General features: G+C 38.2%; 1 protein-coding gene across 6 annotated transcripts in view; it reads left to right on the top strand.

Annotated features, from left to right (window-relative positions):
* The first annotated feature begins 567 nt into the window (after positions 1-567).
* PTPRM (protein tyrosine phosphatase, receptor type M) overlaps positions 568-7,724 on the top strand; it is a 939,848-nt gene continuing 932,691 nt past the window's right edge. For 3 of the 6 annotated variants that reach the window (XM_019525591.1, XM_019525577.1, XM_019525560.1), the window contains exon 1: positions 569-699. The gene's annotated coding sequence lies outside the window, so the exon portion shown is untranslated. Of the gene's footprint in view, positions 700-7,724 lie in introns of all 6 variants that reach the window. The other 3 variants (XM_019525569.1, XM_019525584.1, XM_019525599.1) reach the window with 3 other exon arrangements.

Below are 7,724 nucleotides of genomic sequence, written 5' to 3'. Positions count from 1 at the left end.
GGGGGGGGTCGCTTCCCTGCTCCGCGCCGCCCTGCCCGGGGTCTTGGCCCGGCTCCTGCCCCCGCGGCCGCGGGGAGCCGAGTCCTGCTTCTCCTCCGAGGGCCCCTGCCCTCTCGCCCCCCCGGGAAAAGTCTTCCCGTCTCCCGCGCCTGCTGCCTGGGCTCGGCGGGGCCGCGCCTCCAGCTGCCCCCTCCTTGCATTTCTCTTTCGACGCGTGTCTTTGCTCCCCCCTCAGCCAGGAGGTGGTTGCAACTCCCCCTCCACCCCGGTTGCCCAAACCCCGGACCCCGGGCTTGCGAAATCCCCGCCTGGTGCGGGCCTCTGGAAGGAATGAGTAACTTTCCCATTTCCATTGGGGTTGGGCAGGAATTGAAGACATCTGGCCGGCCCTCGGCTGGGGAGAAGGGCTCCCCGGGCTTCCCTCGCTGCTAGGTGGTTTCTAGATCTTGTCGCGCAGCCGGGAAGGAGCTGCGGAGCTGGCTTCACTCGCGTTGTGGTGCCGGCGCGGCGCGGGGTGGCTGGGCGCGTGCGGGCGCTGCGCTCGCTTTCACTTCTTTTCACATTTGCCTGCTGAGAAGCCGGAGGGTTCATAAGTTTAAAGGAAAAGTTCCAGTGGCTGTCACTGAAGTGATGGATCACAAGGATGAAATCCCCTCCTCCCCGGCCTCCCGTAGCTGAACTGCTTGGTCCTATACACTGGTTAGTCCTACAGCTTGACATCAGCTGTAACAGTTGATGGTTATGCTCTACCTCTATAACATGCCGTAACTGGTAACTCTCTAACTCCTGTAACTGGTTAGTCCTGGCTTGGTTATAAATCCATAACTCATTGCCTCCCTGTGCCATCTGCGTTACAGTTTCATGCCCGTTAAGATAGGGCTGCAATATTTTTGTTGGATTTCTTTTTTTAAAACTGAAGGGTGAGTTCCTGCTTGTAGCAAGGGTCAGTGTTTAACTGCTGTTCATCTCACCTAATGCCAAATCTGATTGCCTGCGAGTTTGGTAGATGTTGGTGTACATTGCTGCATGGGAGGAATGGAATTGTGATGTGGAACTCAATCAATTCAGAAATGTTCCTGCTGGGATTTAATGTCCTGTGTGTGAGGTTAGTTAAACTGCTTGCCTGTAGCAACTGCCTGCAAATTAGGATGAAAAGTGTGTCTCTTCAAGCTTGATGTGCCAGATTTGGTGCTGAATAACATAGGCAATATCTCTGTCTTAAATGAATTTGTAAAGGATATTATTGACCCTATAATTGTACCTATTTTGAGTGGGTGTTTTTGTAAAGGTAGTGCAGAAATTATTTTGTATTCTTAATGCTACTTAGAAACAACATTTGATGAATCTTTCATTGTGATATTGTACCATTTCAAGTATCTGGAGGGGTAATTTTTACTCCTCCTACACCCTGGGAAAAATTGTTGCTGTTGTTTTTGTTCAAAGCTTGAGGCCATTGGCATTAAATTATAGTAAAGTTTATCCATGACTTGAGTAGTTGGCTGTTGCCTGTTACAGAAGTGAATTAAAACTGTTAAAATGCAAGCACACCACACAGCATGAGTAAAGAACAGCAGAAGTGGAAAAAAGTTATCTTTGCAGTTTATACTTTATTTTTACAGTGTTCACTGAGATGATCAATTTTTTTTTACCTGTTTGTTTTGATGTTACTTCCAGGTGTAGTTCTTTTAGAGCTGTTCATTTAAGAAAGCAAACCCTAGGAAAATAGTCACTCTGGACCTTCTGGGTAACTGCACTCTATAAATCTAATAACTAACTAAATAAAAACAAGTAGTTAAGTCTTGAAACTTTCAAATAACCTTTTGAAATCAGCGTCAGTGTCATTATGAAATATTTAATGGATGAATCTGAACTTCTGAATTTATCATATCAGGATGAAAGTGCTTTCAAACTCCAGCAATAATGAAGTTGTATTTAACAAAACATTTTAGAAAAGTTAAACCCCACCCCCCCAAAAAAACCCCAAACAAAAACTAACAGAAAACCTGCTTGGGTTAGCATAAGAATCCCAGGGCCCGTGGTGTTCCTAAACTCTTAACTTTTCCAATGATTAATGGTATTGCTAATTTAACTGAAATGTTTTGTGTAATTGTATTGTAATTATGTACTTAAAAGCCCTGTATAAAATCTGATTTCTAAAATTACACGTATGTTTACACAGAGGTGGACGTGTTAAGATACATGAATTCCTTATTTGAATGCACAGTATTTTTCCCTTCCTCTCACTGATAGATTATGCAGACTAGAGAAAATAAACTATTTCTGACAATGGTTGAGGTCAAACAGGGAGATGCTGCGAGCTGAAGTTGCAAAGGACATTATGAACTGAAATGTTAAGCATTTTTAAAAAAAATAAAAATCTAATAAGCTCTGTCAAGTACCTAAAGCAATAACTGAAACAGAAGGGAGAGAAATGTGAGACAGAATTAAAAACAAAAACCAACATACTTTTTAAATAAAATCATCATGTTTCTGATCAGTTTAAATGCATACACAATTTAAATGCATTCTAAAATTAAGCTTGTCTAGAGAGATCTATTATTAGAGTGTAGAAAGTGGCTGTAAAGTTGTATGTCAGCTAACTTTTCAACCCTGCCTAACCTCCCCATCCCTGTTTTCATCCTATGTATTTGAGTCTAGCTGCAGTACAAAAGAAAAAAAAATAAAGGAAGGTTGGCTCAGAAATGCTTGTAAGTAGGCCAGATGCAACTGGTGTGAGGCCAATATTAACGGCAGTTCTGAGGAGATGAACTTAAAATATAGTACCCTTCAAAAACTGAAATTACTTTTTCGTTGGTTTAATAAAGTATTTCTACTGAAAATTATACTACATAAACTAAGCTGAGATGAAAAATGTAAAATATGCAAAGCATAGCTTGTATTAAAAAGTAAATTTAATACATTAGCTTCTCTTGGGCATGAACTATGTAAATAGAAATCCCTCCCCCCCCCATCTGGAAAAACACTCAGTTGTTTCACTGGGAAAAGTTAATTTGCTGGGTTTTATTATCATGGTGCTGATGTTTCTTTGGTCACTGAAAAGAAAGGAGATACCTTAAGATTCCATAGATCCTGTCCTAGCTGCAACAGACTTTTTGGCAAAGAGTAACTTTACAGATGCCAAAATTCTAGAAGTTTAAGGAGTTTTTTGAATTAGGCCAGGTCTGCATTTGGAAAGCTGTGCTGGAATAGCTATTCCAGTATGTTGCATTGTCAAAATGCTCCTGGCTGAAAGAGTGCTTACACTGGAAAAACTCCTTTTGTTAATATAGCTTATTTAAGTTTCCCCACCCAAGAAAATTTGGCTACATTGCTGAAAGCATAGGGCTCCTATACATGTGCGGGGCAGCCTTTCTCAATACACTGGAAATCCAGTGTGTAGGAGCAGACTTGATTAATTGAGTAGCAGGGTTAGACTCGATTAATTGAGTCTGCTGGAGCATGGAAATGGACGCATTCTGGCAGCCTTCTGCATCACATATATCAGCAGCCTTGTGCGCCTCCACGCTGAAAAAGTGGCGACAGAGTGTTTTGAAGTAAAACACATTCTATGAGCTTTAGTTCAAAGTGTCCCACTGCCATTTTTCAGCACGGGGACATGCGGGGATTCTGATGCACATGATTCGTGGGTGCTTTTAATTACCTGTGACATACAGGTGCTTAGCTCTCTAAGTAATGTGCCCGGCGCCACTTCCAAGAGCATGTGTAAAAATGCCCATAGTGTAACTGCATCTGCACTAGGAGCCTTTTTAGGCACATCTGGTAGGCAGGGATTGCACACCTGGCTGATAAAGCTGCCCTGGCCCTGGATAATTTTTAGTGGAGACCTGGTCTCAGTAAACTGAATGAGCTGCCATGTACTATTTTCAACAAGACAAAGCCCTTGCAAAGTATGGTGACAATAGCTGAGCTGCTTTCATTTGCACATGTGAATAACTAGTTTCATGCATAGAAGTTACAACTGTAACTAAGTGTTGGAAAGGTCGGCCACTAAATATACATACTTTTAAAAAAGACTTACTCATTTGTTTGTGACTTTTACATTTAGTTTCCTTATAAAATGAAGGCCTATTTTTTAATGTTTCATTCTAAATAATGACTTAAATTTTAGATGCTAATGTTTTACTTGTAAGTGGAGTGTGTATCCACAAAAAGAAGATGTTCTGCAGAATTGTTACTGCTGTTCTGTGCTTGTTCATATATGGTGGTTTAGTTGTAAAACCAGATCAGAAATTAAAGCTTTTCCATTTTGTCATTGCATAAAATGGTATTGGTTATGATGATGATATAGAGGGTAAAAGAATACCCTACCAGATATTAGAAGGATGTAATGATACTGAAAAATTCCTGTAATGTCTCTGGTCTCACAGTTTAGTCATCAGAATACATAATGAAAAGAGAAAATTACAGTACCTTGAGACAAGCTAGTAAGATGTGATTTTATTTATTTATTTTTGAATTAGTGTATGTAGTTTTCATAGAAGTGGCTAGATTGACAGCTACAGAAACCAAATCCTCAGTCTAGTCATTGAATGTGTAAGGATGGACTAAGTAAGCTTCTGCACTCCATCTCTAATTTTATTTGATCTTGACTTGGAAAAATCTGAAGATGAATGAATGGACTTGAAAAGTAAACCATCTGCTGAGATTAGAGTAAATGTGTTACCACTTGTGATGTGTAACCCTATCGTGCCCACTAGAAATTGGATTGACATTTATCAGCTGGCATGGGTTTGATACGACAAGTCAAGGAACACCATTTATGGGTCCAGTTAAAAACCTGTTGAAGTCCATGGAATTGGAATCCACCCACCAGAACCTTAAATTAAACCTTGTAATTTCAATAAATGACTTGAAGGAAATGACTTTTGTTTAGGTCTTACTATTGCCATAGTCAAAATGCGTATAGCAATGTTGCTAAACTTTAAACATGTTGCCTTTTGATGATAACATGTCTATAAACATTAACATCTCCAAGACTAAGTGTGTGAGGTTTTTTTTTATGTGAATACACAGGCTTATTGCATTTCAGTTAATTATCATTTGTAGTTATGTTTCTTCTCATAGTGTAACTAAATCAATACATGTATTATGAACAAAAAAACATTTGGCAGGTCTGATACTACTTTATAACATAATCTGTATTTAATAATACTATTCCCATTTTGCTTTTCCCACCTCTTAATTTTCAGGTGCATTTTTTTTCTAATTTCAAAAAGCAAAATTTCAGGTGTCTGTGGTTGCAGTTTTGCCTGCTGTGATCTACAGCTGATCACTAGGTGTAGCTGCATCTCTAAATCCACTTTTCCAAGCAAGGAAAGATGAAGAGTTATAAACTGGGCTGTCTCAATTTAGGTACATATGGAAGTGTAAAATAATCTATATGTTGTGTAAAATAATCTGTATGTTTTACATTATGTACTAAAAATGTAAAATAATACTTGAAGTGTAAAATAATCTGTGTGTTTTTGTAACCATACAGAATTTGGACCTGGCAAAAATTTGATTGTAGTTAATTACATAGATTAACTGCAAGAAAGGCAGCTTTTTTGGATTGTATTTAACAGTTTTCAACATTTCCCTCCACAGAAATCAGAGGATAGGGAATGATCTTGCCTGCATGATGACAGGAATTGCTTGTTATTAGAAAACAAATAATATTTTGCTAGTGACTTGAACATAGTAGTAGTTGACAAGGCCAGTTTGCATACAGTATTTGCTGAAATAGTATAATCTATGGATACTTTTTGCACAGCCCGATTAGTTTTTTAAAAAAGGTTAAGTCCTAAGCAAATGGAATTTCTTAATAGATATGACATCTTTATGTCCTGTTTGAAATTATTATTTTTAAAGGTTGATATATGAATTCAGTATTGAGTTTGGAATGCCTGTGGGGTAAATACTGAGTTTTGATATGGAGTATTAGCCACATTACTGCCTTTAGCTGGGAATTGCATGGCTAAATCCCTGGACAGTGATCCATAAATGTACAAAATGAATGCATCTTATCCCCCTCCAAATAATTTATTTTTATATTGGTGGAAAACCAAATGTGTTCTTTATGCTTTTAGCAAAGAAGACTATCTGTTATGTGCAGGGGATGAGAAGTGTCTCATTTCACCCTACTGTGAACCTTTGCCAATTGAAGAGTGATAGCGAGACCAAGAGTCTTTTCTAGGTTTCCTCAGATAAAAGAATGATGATGGTAACAGGGAATTCCAAAAAACAGATTCGTGATGATATTTTATGTGTGTATTGTGAGTGGAGGACAATAACAGTTCAGGACTTTGGGAAAAAATAGCCGGGCATAGCATCTCTTAAATTTAACATAGAAAACTGGCCTTGAAATAGTTTTATTTTAGTCTCTTATTTTGCACACTCCTCTGTATTTATTTAGCCTTTTTCTTTTTTGTAACACGCATAGTCTCAAAACTTTTAAATGTTTGTTTTGTCACAGCTTTAGATGATAACAGCTTTCATAATTCTGTGCTCTACTGCTAATGACTGTGGTTGTGTGGAATGCCACAAAACAATATTTTACCCAAGAGCCTTATTTTTCAGCTTTTTGAAATCTGTTCCTGAACTTAGTCTGCTCTATGACACAAGGGGCTGAAGTTCTACTAGTTTGTTTCTGTAATATGTCTTTACTCCTTTAAGTATCTTTAACAATAGAATGTTATTAGTGGCATCAAATGTACGATTGTGCTTTTATCAGTCTGTCCATTTCACAGTAGCTTTTCTTATAATTTGTTTCATATCTTAGTTGGCTAATTACAACATGCTCACAGGATATTTTTATATATTATTATTTGTGGTTTGTGCCATATTTCTTAGGGCTTTCAAGGTACCTTGATTTTCAGTAGGATTTGTGCTCCAAAAGCCCTTAATGTTTTTGAAGGTCTCTCTCCATAAATTCCCTATTTATATAATTATTAGTCCTTTTTGTTTTGTTTCTTGAAATAGAAACATTGAAAAGAGTAGATTTTGCTTTAAAAGACTACCTAAACATTTTGCTGTAACACTATTTCCCTGGAAACCTTACTTGTAATAACCATTTTTATTCAGGCAGATTTAGGATACAATCCAAAAGTTTATTGTTTTGTGTCTTTTCTTCTTTTTATTTTAAAGGAACAAGAATTTTAGCGAATATGTGCATATAGAGAGGAGGGTAGAATGTGCACATTATTCTGCCCTGTGAACCTTATCGTAGATATAGCCTTATGGATCAGTCTCCTGATTGGCTTTTCATATCTGCTTTTAGCTTATATGGGCTAGATGACCGAGTAGGAAATTTTCACTAAGTAGGTAATTTCCACTGCTATGATACATAGTTCTGTTCTTGTACAGGTCACTGTAATTTGTCCTCTGATTTAGAGACTTGGACCTTTAAAGACCTGAGAAATTCATACTTTCTGTAAAGAGAGGTGAGGTGGTGGTGGTGGTTGTTGTGGGACAGCTTCAGCAATTTTTTTTAGTCATCCAACTAGCTACCTAATCAAGTTACTTTTTGTTAATTCTTCAGTGGTATGTAGTAATGACCACAAAAATAACCCAGAATCCATCCCACGTGATCTGAAAATGATGGATCCTGGGTTCATCTGTATCAAAACTCCTATCAAGATCAGTTGCAGTTCTGAGGTCAATCTGTTACTCTCAAATTCATAGATTTCATAGATTTAGGGTCAGAAGGGACCTAGTAGATCTTC

The sequence above is a fragment of the Gavialis gangeticus genome, unplaced genomic scaffold (assembly GCF_001723915.1).
Source record: "Gavialis gangeticus isolate Ggan-Ray unplaced genomic scaffold, GavGan_comp1, whole genome shotgun sequence".
Classification (NCBI taxonomy): domain Eukaryota; kingdom Metazoa; phylum Chordata; order Crocodylia; family Gavialidae; genus Gavialis; species Gavialis gangeticus.
This window is presented reverse-complemented; position numbering and strand designations above follow the sequence as displayed.